The 25,043-nt window shown below is 48.1% G+C and overlaps 2 protein-coding genes across 13 annotated transcripts in view; one reads left to right on the top strand and one right to left on the bottom strand.

The window, feature by feature from the left end:
• Positions 1 to 25,043, top strand: part of MACROD1 (mono-ADP ribosylhydrolase 1) — a 195,053-nt gene that overhangs the window by 59,969 nt on the left and 110,041 nt on the right. The window lies entirely within an intron of this gene.
• FLRT1 (fibronectin leucine rich transmembrane protein 1) overlaps positions 1 to 25,043 on the bottom strand; it is a 113,045-nt gene that overhangs the window by 40,083 nt on the left and 47,919 nt on the right. The window contains exon 2 of one of the 2 annotated variants that reach the window (XM_087913666.1): positions 1,467 to 2,289. The gene's annotated coding sequence lies outside the window, so the exon portion shown is untranslated. Of the gene's footprint in view, positions 1 to 1,466; positions 2,303 to 25,043 lie in introns of both variants that reach the window. The other variant, XM_087913665.1, reaches the window with a different exon arrangement.

The following is a 25,043-nucleotide window of genomic DNA, read 5'->3' as shown; positions in this document are numbered from 1 at the left end:
TGTGTCTGAACTTAACTTTGAATGGTCCGGTGGTGGTATTCAATTTTTTTTACTACCAGTCCTATGAGTGTGGCTTGGTGGGCCCAGTATGGCTTGTTGGGCGTGGCAGGGGAAGGATATACTGCAAAATCCCCATTCCCTCTGCACCCCACTAACCTGCTTTCCAGCTCTGTTCTCCTGGGCAGGGCAACCAAAAAAGATCCACCCAATCAGCTGGGACTCAGTAGGTGGCGAATAGATGGGGGAAGGCATTGGTGGTATTCAAATTATTTTACTACCAGTTCTGTGGGCATGGCTTGGTGGACGTGGCAGGGGAAGGATACTGCAAAATCCCCCTTCCTTCCTTCCATAAGTCACTTTTTTCAGTGCCACTGTAACTTTGAATGGTCACTCCACACAAGCAAAGTACCAGCAAAGGAGGGGAAAAAAACTCCAGAGAAGTTCCTGAGACAGGAAGTCTAGTCCTGCCAAGAATGGAATAAGGGTTAATGGAGAGGCAGTTTCTGTAAGCAACACCAGAATGTTTCCTTCCTGCCTTCCTTACAGGATTAGCCCAGTCATTTCTTCTAACAACCGGTTCTCCCAACTGCTTAGAAGGTTAACAACCGGTTCTAGCGAATAGGTGCGAACCGGTAGAGTCCCACCCCTGGGGATTTCTAAGGATTGGCCGTGCCTTTGGCTGCCTGGCTGCCATTATCGGATTCGTTTTTCAGGGATGAAGAAGTGGCCTCGTTTGAAAGCCGAGGTTTACAGCCCGTTCCTACAACCAGGAGCAGAAACTGTGAACTATCTGGGCTGGGTTGGTCGTTGTGATCCCTTTCCCCTCAGAGCAAGCAAGCCTTCTGGAAAGTTCTCTCTCTGAGCGGCAACGAAGCAAACCTGGCTGCACATTTACAACCAGGATACAACCCAGACAAAGCTTTAAGCACCCCACTTGCCCCCAAACCAAAGTTTCCCTCTCCTCAACCTTCCCGTTTTACCGGTAGTCCTCGACTTACGACCGCAGTTGAGCCAAGAGTTCCACTTGCTAAACGAGACGGTGGCGAAGCAAGCTTTGCCCCAATTCACCACCTTTCTGGCCACTGTCATTAAGCGAATCGCTGCAATTATGAAGCTTATGAAGTGACTCCGCCTTCCCCATCGACTTTGCTTGTTGGATGACATGACCTCCAGTGCAACCGCCATAAGTTTGAGCCAGCTGCCTTGCATCCGAATTTTGATCATAAATGCTGGTTCATAAATTCCCCCCCTTTTTTTTCCCAGTGCAGCTTTGAATGGACACTAAACGAACGGTTGTAAGTCAAGGAGTACCTTATATTGTCCTTTCCCCCACCCTGCCCAAGCACCGTTTCTCTTTTCCTGTGGCCCCCTTTTTATGGAAAAGGTGGATTAGCACTCACAGACCTGTACATCAGCAGCCCCCTGCTAGTTTGGGATGCTGGGCCCAGCCCCTCTTTTGCCGTTACCTGTCTCTCAGGTGCAGAAAAGAAAGAGAGAGGCCGACAGGTGGAGGTGAGGCTCCCTCCTCCTCCAATCCGGCTGCTTCTTTTCACGGGTCGGTCTTTCTCCTCTGGACCATCCAGGGCAGCTCAACTCCTTTTCGCCAAACAATCTGCTTTCCACGCTCCGAAGTGCCACCAATTTCCTGGCCGGGGATAAACTCCCAAATCTCCCTGGGGTTGCGTGGACGCCACCCTAAGACGTGTGTCGAGAAGGGGCAGTGGGGTGACCCCGCTCCTCAAGAGTTTCTCTTTCTGCTGTCTTCTCTTTCGGCGGGATCTGCTTTCAGATCCCTCGACCGGAGCCAGAAGGCTGTTGGGCTCCCATCTTAGCTAAACGTCATCGGTGGCCATCCTGTGGAGCTGAGCAGCAGTATAAGCCCAGATCTGAACAGATCCTGGTTCGATCTGGGCCGGGCCTTTGGTTTCTCCTTCCCTGCCCTTTCTTCCCCAAAGACTTCAGCACTTTCATCCGGCGGTGGTTTAGCAACAGTCGGTCGCTTCCCAACGAGCTTTGAAAAGATCCCACAAGGCGCCTTCCTTCCCTTCTGGTTTCATCCGAGAGGTTTGGCCGCAAGGGCCTCTGGACAGCCCCCTCCCCAGAGCCGGCTTGTCAAGGCTGGGTGGGCCTGTTGTTGACGGCGATGAAAAGGAAGTCTTACTCCTTCTTTTAAACAAAAACAAAATCCTCACCCGCCCGATCCACCAGACGATCAAAGGATTCCCTCTGGGAGCCAGCCGGCTATCGGATAAATCCTTTCTCCCTGGCCGGGCTCAGCTTCTTCTTCTTCTTCTTTGGAAACCTGCAAAAGCCATTTGGACAAAGTGGTTAGAGGCGAAGGGAGGAGGAGGAGGGGCAGAAGGCTGAGGAGGGATGGCATGGCACGGTGGGGGGGAGGTGTGGAAGGGGTGGGGGGGTTAATGATGGCAGGAGCGTTGAGCCTGACAGATCAAAGGTTGCAATGGAGTGACGTGCGCCGGGCTACCAAGAAATATCAGCACTGGCATCCCACTGGCCTTGCTTCACAGCTGCTGGAAGAGGTGGAGGGGAGGGCGAGGGACGGGGACGACACTTTGCAAATTCAGACCAGTTTGGGGGGGCCCCTAAAAGTCCTTGTTGGGCCCCCTCAGAGAGCAACGGGGGCTGAGTTTGAATCTTCCCCCCCACCAAGGCACCACTCGACGAGTTAAACTACAATGACGAAAAGAGCCATAAAATCAAATGCGACTCGCTTCACCGCCGCCTTGCTTAGCAGCGGAAACACTGGCCCCAGTTGTGGCCATAAAGTGAAGGACTACCAGTGTTTCCTCCTGTGGTTTATTCGGACTAACCCTCTTTGGGCAAGGGAGTTTTGAACACGGAGAAAGATACCGACGTACGGCTGCAGTTGAGCCGAAAATTCCAGTTGCTGTGTGAGACACTTAAGGGAGAGTCTTGTCCCAGATTACGACCTTTCTTGCCACAGTTGTGGAGTGAATCGCTGCAAGTTGTTAAGCTAGTAACATGGTTGCAAAGTGAATCCGGCTTCCTCATTGACTTTGCTTGTCAGGAGGTCACAAAAAGGGATCTCGTAACCTCTCTCCCCCTGCCCGGGACAATGCAACCGTCATAAGCACATCCTAGTTGCCAAGCGTCTGAGTTTTGATCACGTGACCGTGGGGATACTGCAACGGTTGTAAGTGCGAAAAATGGCCCTAAGTCACGTTTTTCAGTGCCATGGTAAGTTTGAACGATCACTAAAAGGAATGTTTTTAAGTTGAGGACTAGCTCTATATGCAGCTGCTATCCCCTCCATACTGGGCACTTCCCTACCTGAGACTTAGCGTGCCTTTCTCTGATTAAGGGAGACTTTCTGGTGCTCAAACAAGGGGAGGGGGATGTTTTCCCCACCAAAAGACACAAGGCAAAGTCTGCCTCTTTGGGGCTCCTTCGATCCCACCTCCCCCATTCCAGTTTTCAGCTGGTGACTTCTCCCCGGAACATCGGCAAAACCTCCTGATCTCTCTTTCATGTGCATGGGAAATACCTTGATGGTGGCCCTCAGGTCTGCGTGCACCTTGATGGGTTTTCGTTGGAATCCTGTATGTGCGTAGTAGGGCATGTGTGTGTGTTTGTGTAGCACGTGCGTGTGTGTCAGGGGGAATGCAACTGTGACGCAGAGCAATGTGTGAAGCGAGTTTCTGCAAGCCTCTGCAGATTTCTCCTGTCTGGTGTTGAGCGGCTGGTACCGTTTGGGCTACACGGGGGTCTACAGGTGGCGAGTGAGCTAGTGAATAATAGATGAAAAGAAGTGACAAGAACGCAAGACCAGCATTTTTAGCAGCAACCCCTTGTCCTTGGTTAATAGATAAGTTTGCTCCCAGAGCTTCACTTAGACGCCAGCAGGAGGGGGAGGCAAAAAAGGAGAATTTAACTCCAACATTTCTCTCATCATCAGTTTCTATAGGAGAAAAGGAGGCAGAGCTGGGGAGGGCGGGGTTAAACACGTTATCAGCTTAGAATCGTTACGTTGCCACAAATGGCCCAAGTCCAACCCCTCTTGAACTCCGTTGACCCTTTTACGGACTAGATAGAAGACCTCCAGGATCCCTTTCAACTCTGTTATGCTGCACAGGTAGTCCTCTACTTACAACCGCCATAAATACAATTTACTCTCACAGTTTGTTGGGTCCTTAAGGAAAAGGGGAGTGTTTTTCAGGATAAGGTGAGAGGATGACCGTATTCCCATTTTTTTAAAAATAATAATAATCTGGGATAATCATTTACCTATCTTTGGTTTCTAAGAATCTTTGCTGATATATAATTTTGTCTCCTCTTGTCTATGAAAGAAAGTCACAGCATGGAAGCAACTTCTTTTTACAGCCTGAAGCACAATTCGGGCGAAGTCTGTGTGTGTGTGCGTGCATGTGCATGCACATATTTGTGCTGTGCGCGCGCGCCCAAACTCATGCGTCTGCCACCAAAACAATTAGAAGCAGCCCTCCCATTAATGATGAACGGTCTACAAGAACTTCCCCATTGTTTGCAAATTAGCTGTTTTCGCTCCTTTCCCCTCCTTTTCATCTTTTTTTTTTCTTTTCCTTTCTTTCAAAGAGGGGCTTTTGAGAAATGAGACCAGGCGGGGAGGGAATGTGCTTTTTCTCTGTGACTGGAAAAGAGAGAGAGAGACACACACAAGAGGCCTCAGATAAGAAGCTGTTGCTGAGATAGTGGCCTGTCTCTTGGGGAAGATTGCAAGGAGTTGAGCAGAGCAGAAAATGAGAGGGTCTCGGTGGGTTTCTCTTGCTGGAGCTAAGCACACACGCTGCCTCGGCTTCCAACACGGGGGAAAAAAACCCCTGGGAAATTTCTAGGTGGGTTGTAATACATCCGAAAAGGGTCAAGCTGAGCTTGCAGTGCAAGACAGCAGCAACAATGGCCAATATGATCCCCTACGCCAGCAGTGGAGAAGCCTGGCCCTTAGGACTTGGGGACTTCAACTCCCAGAATTCCCAAGCCAGCCAGCCTAACGAATTCTGGGAGTTGAAGCCCACAAGTCGTAAAAAGGCCATCGTTTCCCACCCCCAGCCTAACTTATGTATACATTTGCTCCATGGACTTGTGATTGATAGGTCTGTTTTTAACCCCAATTGCTGTTTCTATGCGAGCTTTTGGGTTTGCCTACATTTTTCTTCCTTTCTATATTTTTTATTGCTTTGACATTTTCTTTGAACAGCCGCCCAGGGTCACAGATTTGAGATGGGCGGACACATATATCTAATGAAGGAATTAATTTTTGCCTCAGTTGAATCCCTGTTTCCAAATCAGAATGATAGATAATTGCTATTCTGTGCGAGTTAAATCTCCCAGGTAAGAAGACTCTGACCTGAATCATGGCTTCGTGCTATCAGATGGCAAGTTTCAAATGATCATCTGAATAAAAAAAATCTTTCCTAATTGGGAGAAGGTTTGGCACCTTTGATCACCAACCACCAGCAGATTGTAATAAATGGACTCTTGGCCCATCACGTAAACACATGGAAAAGAATTTAAAACCTCCTGAAAGAATCTACCTTAACGAACACACTAATAAAGGAGAGGTGGATAATTCCTGCCTCAAGCTGTGGTCTCTTCCCCCAAACTTTTACCCTGTTTGTGAATCTTGCTTCCTCAACTGTGTGGCCTCTGTCTCTCAAGAATGCCCCTGTTTGGCTTCCTGCATTGAGGTGGAGGGGGACTAGATGGCCTCTAAGGGACTCTCCCTGCTGTAGCATTCAGGACTTTTGCATCATGCATCCTGGCTAAAACGATGCTCCAGAGATTTGATTCTCCTCTGGAATTCCAGCAGGAACTGACCTACTCCGAGCCTCTCAGATGAACGCATAGGCCGCAAATTAATTACCTTCCAGATTTTGCCTTTTCTCGGGGCTTGGCAAGACTGCTTGAAACCAGCCAACCCGACGAAAATAAACGGCACCTTCCATGCGAACATCCACAGATAAATCGACGTCGAAATGCGCACGGCGCAGAAACGTCTTTTCTCCGAAAACAAGCCTGTGCAAACATCTTTTTTTTCCATCTCCGGGTAGACACCTCTAATTGTTAGTGTTTATAAGGCAGCAGTGCCTAATTGCATCCGAGAGAGAACGCATTCCCCAATATGGATTTAAACGCGTATTAATATACATGGATTTTTCATGCAATGGAAATAACCCAGCAACACATCAATAATGAAGACGGCAGAAGAAACCAGCATCTGTAACTTCAGCAAGGAGGAGATGCCCGCGTGCAAGGCTCAGCAAATCTGTAGGCTGGCAGAGAGCAGCCAACGAGAGGTTGTCCGAAAAAAGACTGTCAGGCTGCATCTGGATGGCAGCTCCATCAGTGCAGCTGGGATGACTCGTGAGCAGATCTGGAGATGACTCACTCGACTAACAAACCATCACTGAAGCCCAAAACTTCCCTTGCTAAATGAGACGATCGTTAAGCGAGCTGCGCCCCGCTTTACGACCTTGCTCGCCAGAGTTGTTGAAGTGGATCGCTGCGGTCATTAAGCTAGTCCCACGGCTGTTAAATAAATCTGGCTTCCCCGTTGACTTTGCTGGTCAGGAGGTCGCAAAAAGGATCACATGACTCCCGGGACAATGCAACCATCATAAGTATGAGTTGGTTGTCAAGCATCTGAATTTTGATCTGGGGATACTGCAGCGGTGTGAAAAACAGTCATCACTGACTTTTCCCAGTGCCGTCGTAACTTTGAACGGTCACTAAATGAGCTGTTGTAAACCAAGGGCATCCTGTATTTCCAAGCCCGCTGAGAACAGGTCTGTCATACTGCTGAGAATCAATAGGGCCCAGGACCAGACCCATATTGACCTGTAGGGGGCACGTATAAGTGCACCAACATGCCTACCCCGTCCTATTGTTTCTTTTTATTTTCCTTATATGTACCCATTTCATGTATTCATAACTACGTTTATACTTATACCTATTATCTTGTAAGCAATTGACAAATCAAATAAATGAAAAAAATAGAATAAATGGACCTGAACGGAACTCTGCCCCGTGGCTGGGAAGAGCCCAATCCATTCCCTTTGTGGTCCTAGGCCCAATTCAGGACCTTGGACAGCTCCTCAAGGCCAACAGACCAATTTATTTCTTCTCTCTGGCTGCCCAGGAAGATGGTTAGAAGGTTCTTCCAATGAAAAGCACACGCGTGTTCAATGCTGTGCCCACTCAAACACGGATGCTCCCCCCCACCAGCCTTATGTGCTTACTGTTCACGCTTTAGGACAGTGTTTGTTGAGCTCAGCGACTTTAAAGCAAGGTGGACTTCAGCTCCCAGAATTCCCCAACCAGCATTGCTGTAGGGAAGGGATTTGTCGACTGCAGCCACCATAAAAGGCGCGGACATCAATTCCCAAAAACCTCCAGCCTGCAGGTATTCTGGGAGTTAAAAATTCACACCTCTTAAAGTTGCTCAGGTTGACAAACCCTGCCCTAAGGCAGGCAAATAATTTGTCTGCAGTTTGCAATCCAGGGAGTTTTTGACTTGCGGCCATTCCTTAGCAACCATTCAAGGGTCCAACGGCACTGAAATAAGTGACTTACTGTACAGCCAGTCCTCGCACTTACACCAGTTGGAGCACCCCCATGGACATGGGATCAGAATTCAGGTGCTTGGCAACCAGCGTGAAGTCACAAGAGTTGTAGCATCCCACAAGCAAAGTCAAGGAAAGAAAAGTTGGATTCACTCAACAACCCCACCATTCACTCAACAACCACAGCAAAAAAACCCAGCTCAATTGACAACCGCCTTGCTTAGCCACGGAAATTCTGCTCAACCCAGGAATGCAACCATACGGAGCCGATGCCTGCCGCGCTGTTGGTGGCAGTCTGTTCCACTTCCTGTCCTTCCTTTCTGCTTTTATTTCTTCCTTTTGCTGCCTTAGGCAAAAAGGCCATTTATGTCTAAGGCTCTTGCAAGCTGCCTGTTGGTCTCTCGGTTCATACAGTCTGGGCTGCTCGGTTTGGTGCAGCCTGATTCTAACTGGTTTTCACCTTCCCTGTCTTTCCAAACAAGCAATCTTTGCACTGGTGTGCACAGCAGATAACAGATAATCAGAGTTGGAAGGGACCTTGTAGGTCATCTAGTCCAACCCCCCGCCCAAGCAGGGTGCCTGGTTAATTTCATGTGCAGAATACTGCCCCTCCACTGTTAGCTCTCTGCCGTGGCCATCCATGCTCCCAAATGTTGATGGAGATTCTCAGTCAACTTTTTGCTGTTTCAGAAGGCATCTGGACTTTCTTGGTTTTTCCTGGAAGATGTTTCACTCCTCATCCAAGAAGCTTCTTCAGTTCTGATTGAATGCTGGAGGATGGAAGGATTTATATTCCTTTCAATCATCTGATTGTTAGCGTTCTCTCTGAGAGTCATTGATGCCACTTGGAGGTTTACAACACAACACAATCCTTTTAGCAGTTCCAAGAAGGTTCCATGCTCACTTGCACTATTTGGTGACCCTGAGGGCACAGATAAACCTCAGAGTGGCCTCAATGACTCTCAGGAAGAGTACTAAACGAGCAGATGACTGCAAGGAATATAAATCCATCTGTCCTCCACCATTCAGTCAGAATGGAAGAAGCTTCTCGGATGAGAAGTGAAACGCCTTCAAGGAAAAACAAATTGCCTTTTGAAAAAACATCTTTGGGACATGCTCCCAAATCCATCACATTGTGCCACAGGGCGGGGGGGGGTGTTTAACGGAGGGTTAGCCCCAAGTTGCTTGGACAGAGAGCGGACAAAGTTTCCAGCCTCCCGATTAAACTTTTCTTCTCGACCCTCCAGACAGAGCCAAGCAGGTAATAAATCCACTTTGTGCCATTGCAGCGAAGTGCTTGAGGCAATTGCATTGGTGCAATAAAGCAAGCTGCTGCGTATTTTGATGTCCTCACCTTTATACTTCTTCTCCTCCCCCCAATATCCCTTAGGACTCACCATTGACCATTCCCTTACGATCATCAAGAGTCATGGTGGCACACTACATTAGAATGTAGTCCCTTCCTTCCTTCCTTCCTTCCTTCCTTCCTTCCTTCCTTCCTTCCTTCCTTCCTTCCTTCCTTCCTTCCTTCCTTCCTCCTTTCCTCACACAAATTCCCTTCCTTCCTTTCTTCCTTTCCTTTCCTTTGTGGCTTTTCTCCCTCCCTCCCTCCCTCTCCTTCCTTTTCCTTCCTTCCTTCCTTCCTTCCTTCCTTCCTTCCTTCCTTCCTTCCTTCCTTCCTTCCTTCCTTCCTTCCTTCCTTCCTGTTAGAATACAGCATTTCAGGGTAACTCTGCCCACAGTCAGGGGTTCAATCCTGACAGGCTCAAGGTTGACTCAGCCTTCCGTCCTTCTGAGGTCGGTAAAATGAGGAGCCAGATTGTTGGGGGCAAGAGGCTGACTTTGCAAACAGCTTAGAGAGGGCTGTAAAAGCACTGCGAAGCAGTATATAAGTCTAAGTGCTATATCACATTGTTGGTTTTAGACAAACGAGAATCTCAAATCTTGTGAGATTTCCCCACCCTGCTTTTCTCACATGCACAGAGGACGGATGCGAAGGCAGCTGAGAACTGCCCTCCACCTGTTCCTGGCTGCTGTAGTTAAGTCCTTGATGGATCCCCAAATACGCCGTTTTCTCCCAAGCTAAATAGTTAACACCGCAATTGAGTCCTTTTGAGCATCCGTTCTCAATTAAGTTTCATTAGCTTAACGGACTTTGGTCCTGTCCTCCGGAAAACCCAGTTCATCCCACCTTCTTCCACCTGTCAAACATCAGACAGCCATTTGTCTGGGATACTATGAGGATTCGGAGGTTGGACTAGAAGAGCGAATAGTCAAATTTTGCGGCTGGTGGAAAGAGAGGGGATCTTGGGCTGGCCGGATCTGCTTCACGACCATATGATTCACTTAATAATCGCGGCAAAAACGATCATAAAATTGGGCATGGTTGATTTGACAAGCGCCTCGCTAGGGCATTGTGCTCTTGATTATGGCCGTAAGCCGAGGACGGCTTCTGCAGTTATGCCTGTGGCTGCCCTCAACACCTTGTAGTTAGGGACAGAAATTATACACGGAGCCCGTGCGTAAAACGAGATCCGAGAGGCTTAAGTTAAATCAAAGAGGATTTTTATGGCGTGGCGGGTTACGGGCCGGTTTCCAGCAGCTGCAGTTGGCGCGGGCAGCAGAGGAGGCGTTGCTGTCAAAATGCAAATGCGGCCTCGGATCTTTAACGGCTGGAATAATTTATTTTAATGCCTCGGTGGGTATTGTTTCTGCCGCCGCTCTCCCTTTTTCCCATTAAAAGCCAGCCATGTGCCATCACATACTAATCGTGTGCCACCAGCTGGGGGGAGGGAGGGCCCCCATCAAGGCGGGGAATGGCCGGCGGGACGGATCTTCCGAAGTCATTGGGGAAAGGGGGAAAAAAATCCTAATAAATCCCCCTTAATGAAAGAGCAGGTGTTGCGGGCAGAAACCCTGGCATGTTTGGGAAATGGGTCCTCCCGGCCCTTACGGGATTCTGATGTGGCCTCTCCGCTCTCCGATCACAGCCGAGGCTAACGTGACATCATCGGAAGGAGCTGAGAAGGTCACCCTGGCTGACTTCAGCCATACGTTTGGCTGAATAACTGTAGTTGTTAAGTGAATCAGGTGGTCGTTAAGCAGATCTGGCTTCCACCATTGATTTGGCTCGTCAGAAGTCAGCTGGGAAGGACGGAAATGGCAGTCGCCGGGGTGTAGGATGGTACATCCGTCATACATACAGGTAGCCTTCGACTCAGTTCACTTAGGGACTGTTCAAAGTTACAACGGCACTGAAAAAAGCGACTTAGGACCGTTTTTCACAGTTATGAACCTTTGTAGCATCCCCAGGGTCACAGCGATCAAAATTAAAATCCCTGGCAACCGGCTCATACTTGTGACTGTTGCTGTGTGTCCCGGGGGCTCATGTGACCCCCTTTTACGATCTTCTGACCAGCAAATGGGGGAAGCCAGATTCACTAAACAACATTGTGACTTAACAGCTGCAGTGATTCACTGAACCAATGTGGCAACCAAGGTCGTATAAAGGGGGCAAATCCCACTTAACAAATGTCTCGCTTCACGACAGAAATGCTGGGCTCCATTGTGGTCGTAAGCCAAGGACTACCTTGCCCAGCCTCTGAGTTTTGATCACGTGATCCTGGGAGCGCTGCCATTGTTGTAAGTCATTGCTTTCAGCGCTGCGAAGGCAGGAGAATCCCTTAACGTGGGTTGTGCTGGGTCTTCCCTTTCCTCCCTCCCCAGGATAAAGTTCATTGTGAGTCAGGGGATCATTTCGCGGTGTCCCTGTTGTGTTGTGTTGTGTTGTGTTGGAGCTTTGCTCCGGCTCCATTGGTCCAAGTCGATGCACGTTTCGTGAGCTGTTCTGCGTGGATGCAGTTTTGCCCATTACGTTAACAATCCCCTCTTCAGGCTTTGCATGTACTTTCCCATAATTTCTCTCTCTTTTTTTTAAAAAAAGAACCATTTTTATGTACCATCATTCCAACGTACAGAAACGCACAAACCGTATTCAGTTCACGTCGGGATTTGGGAAGATTGGGTCTATTTGCATCTCGAGGTGAACCAAACAGATTTCTGCTTTATCCATGTTTGGGGAATGGTTTTCTTTTCATTCTTTTTTCTTTTCTTTTTTAGGGTGGGTCACGTCTGTTTGGTTTCAGGTTTAATGGGTTTGGTTTTTTGTTTTTGTTTTTAAGCGGAATGACAGATTGCAAACATACCCACACCAACCTCAAAAGCAACATGGCTGGGCATGCAAATCGACAGGCCTCCGTGAAATTACGAAAGTTGCCAGACTAGATTTAATCTTCCGTTCCCAGGCTTGATCGCAAGACATCTGAAAGCCATTCCCTTGCAAATGTGTTTTTCTTGGAATGCAAATTCGGCTCGTTCGGGATGATCTGAGGATGCGAGGGAGAGGAAGGAAGGAAGGAAGCAGTGGGTGGAGCCAAACTACAGGAGGCCAGCCAAAGCTGGAAACAACCAGTCCCGGTTATTATTACCTGTCTTTCCTTTTTTTCCTGTACGTTTGTGTCTCGTTTCTCTTCCTCACTCCTCGCTCCTTCACTTTCCCTCCAAGAATAGCCGCAAACCCTTAAAGTTTTAAAATTGGGCGCAACTCACTTATCAGCTGCCTCGCTTAGCAATGCTGGTCTCAATAGCGGTTGTAAGTCAGGGACTACTTGTAGGTATATCCATATTGGGGGGTCAGTCTAAGTCAATAAATGCCCTCCCTCTCTTATCAGCTGTTCTTTTTGCACCAATAGCGAGCAAGTGTTGCAATGACGACAACTTTGTAAAAGTTCAACCAGCCTGCTGGGAAGGCCTAGGCCTGCCCTGGTGCCCCCTCCCCAATTTCCCCCTCCCCCAACTCTCTTTCCTTGATTTGCCATGTGTTGATTCTGGATATGGTCACTGATGACACCCACCCCACCAACGGCTCTCAATTTGGCCAGTGCTTTTAAAATAAAACTCCCTTTTGGTCTTTAGCCCGAACGTCAGAATTCTGCTCTATCCCAAAAGGTGCTTTTTTTCCCCAAAAGGCAACGGGACTTGTTTGGTTTTTTTTCTTTCTTTCTTTGGTTTTGTTTTTCCTCCTTCAGTTTATTTATTTATTTGTAGGTTTGCAAAATGTATTGGCCGCCCATCTTAACCACAGAGTAACCCAGGGCGGCTTCCAATTTTAACTTACAATCCTCAGAACTGAAGGAGCTTCTCGGATGAAACCCGAGAAAATCCAGTTGGCTTTTGGAAAAAGGACTTTTGGGGTAACCATGAACCTGGATGGTTGAGAATCTCCATGGACAATTACGCTCTATGTTTCTCCTAATCTTTTTCCTTCCTTCCTTTCCTTTCCTTTCCTTCCTTCCTTCCTTCCTTCCTTCCTTCCTTCCTTCCTTCCTTCCTTCCTTCCTTCCTTTCCTTCCTTCCTTCCTTCCTTTCCTTCCTTCCTTCCTTTCCTTCCTTCCTTTGTTCCTTCCTTCCTTCCTTCCTTCCTTCTTTCTTTCTTTCCCTTTCCTTTCCTTTCCTTTCCTTTCCTTCCCTTCCCTTCCCTTCCCTTCCCTTCCCTCCCTCTCTCCCTCCCTCCTTCCCTCCCTCCCTTCCTTCCTTCCCTTTCCTTCCTTCCTTCCTTCCTTCCTTTCCTCCCTCCCTCCCTCCCTCCCTCCCTCCCTCCCTCCCTCCCTTCCTTCCTTTTTCTCACCACCACCACCACCACCAATGTGCTCTACACTTTTTGTAACTGCTGAGGCTGGGATTGTGGGCTGTACTGTTCGTTATTGCCAGGCAGGGTGTGATCTAGGACCTTAAAGCAACAGAAAAGGGTGGTCCCCCCCCGTGGGAAAGATGAGCATGGGGACATGGGGGGAGCTGTTACCCGGAGGAGAAACCCAGATGTCGCCCCATGCCGACTTCCCAGCTCTGCCCTGTAAAAACGTTGCACCAATTGGGCGTTTGAAACCCTTTCCAAATAATTGCTTTTAAAATGTAAGAAACGGGGTTGACAGACGTGGGGATAAAATCAAGTTTGCCTATTCCGTTATGCTGAGGAGCACCTTGGTCAGGTTGGCAAGTTGGAGGAGGAGGAAGAGGAGGGGAAGAAGGGGGAGACAGTAGATGAGGATGGGACCAAGGGGGTTTCTGGGAGTTGAAATCCACCCAGCTTTAAATCAGGCTGGCTGGGGAATTCTGGGAGTTGAAGTCCGCCCATCTTAAAGTCGCCAAGGCTGAAAAACGCTGGTATAGATATTCTGAGGCTGACCTCCCTTTCCAAGCTTCGCTTCGCCTTGCCCATCTCAGGAACTGACCTCCTGACTACCTGTCGTTGCCTTTGCCTTGCCTTCTCCCTTCTCGCTGCGCTGTTATGACTTGTTTCCCAACTGCGTCTCGACCGCGCATTTCCCTGCCGGCCCCGGCATGTCCCTTGCGCAAGGGGCTGAGTCACGGAGGCCTCACATCGGCTCCAGGCAATTTTCCCTTGGAAAAGAAAGCCATGGTACGATAGGTCGATCCCGGGCACGTCGGTTCCCACATGGGCTTTGCCCCCGTCCCGGGCTGGGTCCGTTCCCGCTTTCAAGGCCCTTGGAGCCTCAAGACGGGGCGTCCTATCTCTGCTGATGTTCAGCGGGGCCCTTTGGCCTTTATCAGGAAATCTCAGCAAGTCCTGGTCCCCGGGAAAGTCCTCGTGGTCTCGAAGCGGTGGCAGCTAAGATCTCCCCCCTGGATCAGAAGTCAGGGTTCCTAGAGAATCTTTTTTCAGTTCAGAATTGCAGAACTGAAAAAGCTTCCTTGGATGAGAAGAAGTAGAATGGATGAGAAGTGAAACGTTTTCAAGGGGGAACATTCCCCCCCGCCCCAAAAAGTCCAGTTGCCTTTTGGGAAAGCACTTTTGGGACAGTCAAGACCTGGATGGTGGAGAATCTCCACAGACATCTAGAGAAAGGGATGCAGTCCAAACTCCAAAAGCGAGACCTCCGCCCTGGCACCAGACGCAGAAGGTGCCAGCTGGAAGACGGGGCTTTTATAGCGACCAAGGGATGGGCACGGCCCTCCGCGGCCCGCCACGGCATCTGTACCCAGCTTGTTCAAACAGGCAGCCGCTGGCACTCCAGGCCTTGCCCAGGAAGCCCCGATCGGAGGACGGCGAGTTCTCAGACGCCGGGCTTTGCCTTCTCTGCCAAGTTACCGACCTGGAACTCCTCGGCAGGAAGGACTGAAATGCCACCAGTGTATATGTATGTGTCTGAACAAATAGACGGTCTCCCAGGTTTCTCTCTCTCTCTCTCTCTCTCTCTCTCTCTCTCTCTTTTTTTTTTTCCTACAGGCCTTTGCAGAGTTCAGCTCCCCGAGTTGCAAAAGAGCTCGGGTGGTTTCTAACAGGAGGGGCTAAATGCCCCCCATCCCCAAAACAGCAGCATCTGCTGCCTCTGAGGGGATATTTAAACTCTCTTTTTATCATAGGGACGGGAGCCCCGAGGCGGAGCAAGCCAGCTTGGGCGGCTATCCCCGAAGCCTCGCAGGGAACCGTTGCAGAGATGAAAGGCGCCAGATTGTAATTACCTGAGCTGGACGGCGTCCAGGTTGTAGGGAGTTAGCAGCTGGACGCAGGCATGATTACAAGGCAGGTCAGCCTCCCCTCCGCGTCCCGCCTTCCCAGCTGGCCATCCGATGTCCATCCTCACCCCTTTGGCCCTCTGCCCTGCCAAGAGGAACGGGGCCCTGGGCTCCTGAGTTCACGCCCATCCTGGGCCTCTCCTCCCCCTCCCTTCCACACACACCCCCCCCAGAGTCTCAAGGACGCTCTAGCCGGTTGTCGGGAAGGGGAATTTTCAGGAGATTTATGAGCAAAGTTAAAATGCAGTCTGGGCTGTTGGGATTCACGTGGTGGCAACCCTCTTCTCTTCAACAAGATTAATTGCTCTCTTTTTTTTTAAATACTGCCCTCGCCCTGCCCTCCCCTCTTGCAAACACTGGACATTGGGAAATGGGGAGGGAGGAAACAGGGAAGCCTTTGGGGGCCGTGGTGGGGGTGGGAAATCATAAAAAAGCCACCGTCCTCTAAAGATCAAAAGGTCATCCAGTTGCACACTTCGGATTAGGCCTCTGAGCCAGGCAAACCTTGGGTACAAGCTTCTAGTCCTCGGTGCTCTTAGTTCCAGGATGTGGTAGTGCCAGAGGACTGTTCCAACCCACCGTTTTTAATCGCTCAGGAGAAACAGCCTTTCTCGGTAAAAGTCTGAGAAATCCCCCCGAAGGACTCCTTCCTGTAGACTTTAATTCATGCTTTTTAGCGCTTATCAGCGTGAAATTGTGTAACCGTCAGAGCAGGTTTGACAAAGGTTTTTTTAGGCCAATTTATGGGGCTATGAAGGGGGTGTAAGTCTCCCTTTCAGCTGCTGCAAGTTTTGTGGTAGGGCAAAAGATTAGAGCCAATGGCACCACTGCAGCTCCAATGCATTCCATGACAATGACAGTCTAGCAGAACAACAGAGTCAGAAGGGACCTTGGAGGTCTTCTAGTCCAACCCCCTGCTCAAGCAGGACACCTTATACCGTTTCGGACAAACGTTGTCCAGTCGCTTCTTAAAAGCCTCCTGTGTTTGGAGAAGCCACAACTTCTGAAGGCAGTAATATTAATTTTGTTGTTCTTATTGTTTACTTCCGCGGTCACCCAGCATAACAGTAATAACAGTCACTCCAAAATGGAAGTATATGTTTTTTTTTAAGTCATACTGATAGAATAAAGTTAAAATAAAATTAATAACATAAAACTATGAAGTCCAGGGATTAAAACCTGGGAGAGACCTCTAAAATTGCTATCAATAGCCTGTACTTTATAGATACCTTAGATGGATAATTATAGATAAAAGCATAAGAAGTACTCAGGTTTGTAAACCACTAGGAGAATGTACAGCTATGCTAACTTATGTTGAATTTAATACTTGCCAAAGCTCATCTGTCAAAGGCAGGGGTCCCCAAACTTGGGTTAGGGTTAGGGTTATGCCGGCCAGAATTATGCCGGCTAGAGAATTCTGGGAGTTGAAGTCCACAAGTCTTATAGTTGCCAGGTTTTGAGACCTCTGGTCAAAGGGGTTGTTGAGATGATAACAGTTCGGATCTGATCAACTAGAAATTGCAAAATAAAATACAGAGTGGCATTGATGTCCGTACGAACATAAAGGATCCTACCCATTACTGTGGCAGACTGTGATGACTGTTAAGCCACTTCTTCCTTTGGTGGGGAGGCTCTTCCATAGAATGATCCTTAAAGGAGCTGTTGTAAAATCATGGAGTACCGGTAATTCAAAGAATATTTATTATTATGGTATTCATAATTTGAACTCTGGGTGAGTAAAAAAAAAAGAAGAAAGAATTCAAGCGCATAAGACAAAAACAGATTTTGTCTTATGGAAACAGTGGTAACCTTCCAAGTAATACGGTGCTATTAAGAAGCGTTTATGAACCTCACTGGTGCTCATCAAACCGAGCTAATCCTGCTTAAATGCACACTGGAGCAAAACTGGTGTTGCTTGTTGACTAAAAACTAGCAAGGATTGAAATCATCTCTACCTACGGGGAAAGGAACTGCATACGAAGGAACAGAAGCATCTTAATCGTATTAAGTCTTCTTCACCAATTTCTTTTTATCGTTGGCAGCTATCTCAATCCCACCCCAATCTCCAATGCATATACACACCCACACACCCACAGAGCCTTGCAATTTGTGTGCAAACGCGGGCGTTTCTACACTCTGCGCATCCTTGCCTCTTATTTATGGCTGCTGTCTTTCAGGGCTGTGCACAGAAAAGAGCTTTTCTACACAGCTGGTCCTCGGTTTTCAAACCGTTCATCTAGCTGTTCGAATTTGCAACGGTGCTGGAAAAAGCAACTTAACAACTGTCCTTATACTGTTGTAGTAACCCGGTTGGGGAGGTGGGGGGTGTCACGTGATCCGCCATTTGTGACCTTCCCAGCTGGCTTCCAGCAAGCAAAGTTAATGAGGGAAGCCAGACTCGTTTAATGTCTGCATGATTCACTTAACAACCATGACATGAAAAGTTGCAAAACTGGCCACAACTCACTTAACGTCTGCCTTGCTTAGCCATGGAAATTCTGGTCCTAACTGTAGTCGTAACTTGAGGGCCACTTGTATACAGTTTTTCAGGGCTACAGGGCAGTCTTCCGCTATTTGAGGGGCTGCCACGAAGAAGCAGGGGCCAAACTACCCCCCCAAAGCACCTGAAGGCAAGGCAAGAAGTAATAGATGGAAATTAATCAAGGAGAGAACCAATTTCCTGACAGTGAGAACAGTTAACCAGTGGAACGGCTTGCCACTGGAAGTTGTGGATGCTCCATCGCTGAAAGTTTTCAAGAGGAGATTGGACAGCCATTTTTCTGAAATGGGCATAGGGTCTCCTGCTTGAGCAGAGGGTTGGACTAGAAGACCTCCAAGGTCCCTTCCAACTCTGTTGTGTTAAATGGCGGTGTTTGGAGTGAGTTTCAAGGGCTGGAGAAAAAAAGGTTGCCCAAATGCTGCCCAAAATAAGCGATCAAACTGTTGGTAGCATCGAGTACGTTTCTCCTGATGTTCTCTTCAGCAGAAATCTCTGCCTTCCTGTCTCATGCCAATTATTTTGATTCTCTTAATGAGCTTGCCGGCACGGTCTACATTTCATCCTTAATCTCTTTTTACCTCTCTTTACAGCAGCATGGTTGCTATTCCTTCTCCCACCCCTCATTTCATTTTAGGGGGGGGAAATCCCCGCACAGGATTATGTCAGACCCAAATAATAAGACGGGGACCAAGTAAACAAATAGCAAAATATCTCCAGTCCTATACCATGGGAAATGCCAAATGCTTCCAGGATTTAAACCTACCCCCTAAACCCGAATTACCAGACCCATCGCCTGTATGAATCTGAGGCCAGGGACCCTGTGCCAGTGTTTTCAAACTTGGCAACGTTAAGATGGCTTGACTCCCAGAATTCCCCAGCCAACACGCTATAAGAAGGGTGGACTTCAACTCCCAGAATTCCTTGGCCAGCATGTTCCATGCCCTTGTCCAGTGCATTATTGGGATAGGGGAAATCTTGGCAAGCACAGGGTCAAAAGAGAAAAATGGCTTCAGCTGATCATGGGGAAAAAAATCACAGGGCGGGCACTAAACAAGTTTCATTTGGGTGAGTAGTGACTACTCTAGCTGAGTTTAGTGTTTTCTCTCTGTATTGAGCCCTGATGTTTCACCCCAAACTAATGAGACACGAGACACTCCACAACACCGTTACCCCTCCTCACCTCTTTCTAGCTCAACCCTCTCCTTAATTCTCAGCGTAAACAGTTGTGAATTGCAGAACGGATTCTCAGCATCCTTTCTGAGCTATCCATCTTACTTACACTGCTGGCTTACATGGCTGACTGCTGTCTTGATCCAGCTGGGAATGCCCACCTATTAATCTTCCGTCCTTCCTGCTACCCTATTAAATTCCTGTTGCTTTGAGAAGTGGAAATAGTTGGGAGTCTCTGAACCATCCAGCCGGAGGACAGTTTGTAGATTTCTAAGGCTCAAGAATTATTTTGGCTTCACTCCTTGCCAGCACACCACTGATACTAACTCAGAGGGATAAAACAAGAGGAGTAGAATCACGACAATGTGAAGTGTCAGTGCTACTTTAGAACGGCTTGGTGAGACCATGCTTGGGATGCTGCACCCAGTTTCGGTCACCCCAATGTAAAAAAGATGTTGAGGTTCTACAAAGAGGGCAGAGAAGAGCAACAAAGATGATGAGGGGACTGGAGGCTAAGACATACGAAGAACGGTTGCAGGGATAGGTCTAGTTCAATGAAAAGAAGGACCAGGAGTGACACGATGACAGTCTTCCAATATTTGAGGGGCTGCTACAAAGAAGAGGGGGGTCAACTTATTCTCCAAAGAAGAGCACCCAAAGGCAGGAAAAGAAGCAATGGATGGAAGCTTATCAAGGACAGAAGCAACCTAGAACTGAGGAGGAATTTCCTGATAGTGAGAACAATTAACCAGAGGAACAACGTGCCTCCAGAAGTTGTGGATGCTCCAACACTGGAGGTTTTTTAAAAAAGAATCCGAACAGCCATTTGTCTGAAAGGTTCTCATGCTTGAACAGGTGGTTGGACTAGAAGACCTCCAAGGTCCTTCCCAATTCTATTATCCTGTTACTCTGCTCAACTTTGGGAGTCAAATCGGTGCCTGCATGCTGATTTTCCATGACGGCCCAAACCCCCAGCCATTCGATACCCAGATGTTCCACCCATCCTTGGACAGATGAATGAAAGCCAAAGAGAATTTCTTTCCAGTTGTGCAGCAGGATGGCTAATGTCTCATTTTGTCAATTGTTCCCCTTCCCCAATTGAGTGTAGCCGGCGGGACTACAATTCTCACGGTTCTTTGCAGCAGAACCACGGAGCAAGAGCAAACTATCCGGAGAACATCAAGCCACCTTCCTATGTTCCAGAGACAGAGCGTGTCCCTTTTCAGGAGGAACACTGAGGATCAAACTCATGCGTGTTGATGGTGAGGAAGCCAACGTCGTGCATTCTAATCCTCCTCTCCTTGACATGTGCTGTCAACGTCCGAACGAAAGTCCCATCCCCACTTACAGCATTGCTTGGTGATCTCAAGCCCCAGACAAGGAAGCTGCACCCATGCAGAGGTGACCTTGGCCACCAGATTCTCCATCTTGGGAAGCTGTCCCGCGATCCTCCTCTTAAACCCGGCCTTTAAAGTTCGATGTGTTTCTTCCTCTTATTTTTTTTTTCTCCTTCTTATCTTCTCTGTGTTTGTTTTTCCGCCTGCACGGGGTCAGTTTCAAGATCCACTCCGTCTGCCCCCCAGATGGTAGCTTATAAATCAAGCGAGTCTATCAATGCCAAGGTTGCCTGCGGCCTAACCGGGACACGGATCAATTCAGATCAATTTGGCACCCGCGTCGCAGGTTGCCCAAGACGCTTCCCTCCTGTTTGGCGTTTCATTTCGTTTCCATCTCACGTCCTGCCGTGCCAGGAGAGCGGGACCTGGATACCACTCTTGTTTACCGCTCTCGTGAACCACGGCGCCGTTCTGATGTGCCGCACAGAGTTGGCAGGCACGCTGACCTTATTCCCTCCGGCTGATGGATGCAGAATCTGTAAAGGTCCCCTCTCAAAATGCAAAGCCAGGCTCTGAAAATCGTTTCCCCCTCCTATCTCCAGATTAGATTTCAAGTGTATTTGACAGATAAGGCCACAGAGGCAAGCCAGGACAGACTCTTAAGAGCTGCTGCTTTGAAATGCCTCAGTGTTCGGCTTCGGTTACCTTCTCGATGAGCAGAGATGCAAGTTTTTATTTTTAATTTTAATTTTATTATTGTATTGTATTGTATTGTATTGTATTGTATTGTATTGTATTGTATTGTATTTATCATCTATCTCATCTCTCTCTATCTCTATCTATGTATATTCTATTTATCTTTATCATACCTGTGTGTGTGTGTATTCTATTTCTCTCTATCATCTCTTTATCTCTATCTATATTCTGTTTATCTCTATTATCTATCATCTATCTATATCTATATTTTGTATTCTTTGTATCTCTTTATTATCTGTCTATCTAACTTCTATCACTATCTATCTCTGCCTACCTACCTACCTACCTCTATCTATCTATCTATCTATCTATCTATCTATCTATCTATCTATCTATCTATCATCTATCTATCCTATCTATCTGTCTATCTATCTTTTCCCTCCTCCCTTCTTCTTTCCCTTCTCTTTCCTTCCTTTCTTCCTCCTCCCTCTATCTATCTATCTATCTATCTATCTATCTATCTATCTATCTATCTATCTATCTATCTATCTATCTATCTATCTATCTATCTATCTATCTATCTATCTACTATCTATCTATCATCTATCTATCTATCTATCTATCTATCTATCTATCTATCTATCTATCATCTCTCTCTCTCTCTCTCTCTCTCTCTCTCTCTCTCTATATATATATATATATATATATATATATATATATATATATACATACATATATCTATCTATCTATATATATATATCCAAGGTCCCTTCCAACTCTGTCATTCTGTTCTTTTTCTGTACCTGCACTCAGAGGGCAACTCTGTGCCGTGAATTGGGCTGTATCTTCCAGTTAAATCACCACCCCCATTTCACAGCATTGCTCTGAGGGCTCTTCACCTTCCTTGACCTCCACAGCTGTCAGGCGCTGGCATATTCCGGCTGCTCGTGAACCATGCATTAGCCATGCACCCACCAGCTCACCCACCTTGGCAGCTTGCCCTTCACCCACCCACCCCCTGCACCTGAGATGTGTGGAGGGGTACATGGCACACCCCATTTCCTGTTGAGGGCATGAGTTGTGTATACACATACATAATCATCAACTTATGACCAATCGATCCCAAAATTTGCCAGGAAAGACAATTGGTAAGTGAGTTTTGTCGCATTTTTACAACCTTTTTGGCTTCTGTTGTTAAGTGAATCACTGTGGTTGTTAAGTTAGAACCATGGTTGTAAAGTGAATCTGGTTTGCCCATTGACTTTGCTTGTCAGAAGGTAACTAAAGGGGATCACGTGACCCTGGGATAATGTAACTGTTATAAATATGAGTCAGTTTGCCAATCGTCTGAATTTTGACCAGGTGACCGGGGGGATGCTGCAACAGTCATAAGTGTGAAAAACGGTCATAGGTCACTTTTTTCAGCACTGTTGTAACTTCAAATGGTCTGTGATGACCCAAAGGGGCTGGCACAAAGGGAACACAGTCAGATAATCCACAGAAGTCCCTTTATTCACTCCAACTTTGCCCCCAATGTCCTGGTTACCTTCTGGGTTGGAGAAAAACTCTCCCAGGAACAGCCTTTGGCTGCAGAGAATCAAGTCCAAAAGGTGGTCAACAAAAACTGTAACTATAAGTCCAATCAAGGCAAAATGAGGTAATTAGTCCGGCAGGGCAGGAGAAGGAATTCCAGATGTGAAGAAAAGGCAATAACTCAACATGGTTGGGAGGATGCCAGGAACACAGATAACTAAAGTCAAAACAAGTTAAAGTTATCTGTGTTCATGTTTGCTTCCAGCCGACAGTATACTCAGCTTGCCTGTCTTTTAAACTCTCTTCCCAGCTGTGGCTAATGAAGGGAATCAGGGCCTTTTTCTCCCCCGTAACCCATGTTGCTCCCTTCTTCGTTCCTCCCTGCGTGCCCTAGGATGAAGAGGGGGTGGGCCTGGGTCTTCCTCTGAACTCCCTCTCCCTTGTTCTACCTCTCCCCTGCTCTGCCCAGCCAGACTTTGCCTTTCCCCAGTTTCCTCCACAGCCAATGGAGCCACACTCCCACTCCCTGTCAGCTGTTCGCCTTCCTCCTCAGATTCAGACCCCGACAGGGGCATGACAGGTCACTCAACAAACGGTTGTAAGTAGGTAGGTGGTTAGCTACAGTAGTTCCATTCCAACAACATATGGAATATTTTCTCTTTCACTTGGGGATGTTGGGTTTGATGCCCTTAATTTTATCTATATTCTGTTCTCTGCAAATTTTTCCAGTTACACCCCTGGTTTCTCTTCTTCCTTCATCAACTTGCCAAAAAATTAGCCACTTTTGGGGAAGGCAGATCTGCTCTGACAGCCAGAGGTCTTAAAGGAGCAGCCTTCCAGTATCTCAGGGGGTGCTACAAAGAAGAGGGGGCTCAACCTATTATCCAAAGCATCAGAAAGCAGGCCAAGAAGCAACCGACGGCAACTGATCAAGGAGAGAAGCAACCTAGAACTAAGGAGACATTTCCTCAACATTAACCGGTGGAACAAATTGCCTTTGGAAGTTGTGAATGCTCCATCACCGTTTGTCTGAAATGGTATCTAGGGTCTGCTGCCTGAGCAGGGGGTTGGACTAGAAGACCTCCAGGGTCCCTTCCGACTCTGGTATTCTGTTGTTTCGCTCTTTTGCGATTAGGAAACGGAAGGGCGCGTCCCTCTTTTAAAACGTCTTAGAAATGGAGCGGTGGCCACGTTGTCATCGCCGTCCCTTTTGCCTGCAATGTATTTTCCCTGCTGATCCTCTTCCACCCCGCTCCCCAGCATGACACAGACAAGCTTGGACCCTCTCTGAAAACGCACACGCAGCTCCATCTCGACCGCTGCTTCCTTCCCAGACCCCTTCTAAGTTCTGGAGGCTTCCAAAGCCCCCCTGGCTGCCTCGGCACCTGAAACCCCCCCCCCCTGTTTCCGCCATCCTCATCGTCACCTTTTCCTCCTCCTCCTCGCGGGGTCTCTGGCTTGGCCTGTTGAGGACCATCTCGTTTGGGGGGGGGGGGGAATCTGGGAAGGGACTTGCTCCACGCTGTTGGGAACCCCGCAGGCTTTCCACCTGTGTGTTGTAGATTTTTCCCCCCGCCATCCTCTTTCTAAAGCCACCTTAGGAAGGGAGGATGGAAGTCTAATAGATTGCCGTTTCCCACCCCCCTCGCAACCAGAGGCCTTTGCTTTGCAAGCGAGGTGTTTCAGATTCCGCCAGCTGCACACACACACACACACACACGCACGCACACCAACACACACACACACACAGAGCCTCTTGACGCTGCCTGTTTACCATTCAAGGCAGGGAGCTGGTAGCTTCTCTGGAAAGGGGAAGGAAATCGGCTCTCTGTCACGCAGAACAGCCGTCTCGCAAATGGCCTGGCGCAAGGGAGACGTCGTTATACGGGATGAGATTTGGGGGGCTGGGTGCAAGGGGGGGTGCCCAAATGAGAGATCCCGGAGATCCCCCTCCCCCCCACCGCCCTCCGTCAATCGATCAATCGCCTCCAGGACTTGCCAAGAGCGAGAAGACGGGTTTTACACCTTCTCATGCCTAGCCCGGTGCAGACCTACCCAAGAGAAGTCTTTGAACTATCTCGGCCTCCCTTGCAGGGTTGTTGTTGTGGGGTGCCCAGCTTTCTGCCCCCATTGTCTTTGCTGGCAGGGGTGGCTGGGACGATCGCATATGACCCAATTCCGTGTCATAAAAGGCCCAAAGTTTGAGCACAGCTGCGACAGACCGTTTATAAGCCATCTTTTTAATTTTTTTTTTTAGTGCTGTTAAAATTTATGACAGCCACTGAACCAAAGGATGGGGACTGCCTGCGGTTGGGTTGTAAACAGGGCCATAGTTTCGTGAGGCTTTCTGACCAGCTGGATTAAAAACGGCGAAGGGATTTATTTGGTTTTTAAGGCAGGCCAACACAGCCAGCATTTTCAACGTGGAAAAAAAACAAAACAAAACAAGCCAGGAGATCATCAGGGTTTGATTTTTACAGCGCCCTTTTTCTGGATGCATACCTGGGAGGAAATGGTGTCCCCCAATGTACACATCCTAGGATATAAAAATCCCTAGGAGATTTAAAAAAACAAAAAAAAAGGAAACAGCCACGTGTGGAGAGGAAAAAAAAAACCTTGTGAAAAATACGC

The sequence above is a fragment of the Pseudonaja textilis genome, chromosome 16 (assembly GCF_049901715.1).
Source record: "Pseudonaja textilis isolate UNSWEBS1 chromosome 16, rPseTex1.2, whole genome shotgun sequence".
Taxonomy (NCBI): Eukaryota; Metazoa; Chordata; class Lepidosauria; order Squamata; family Elapidae; genus Pseudonaja; species Pseudonaja textilis.
This window is presented reverse-complemented; position numbering and strand designations above follow the sequence as displayed.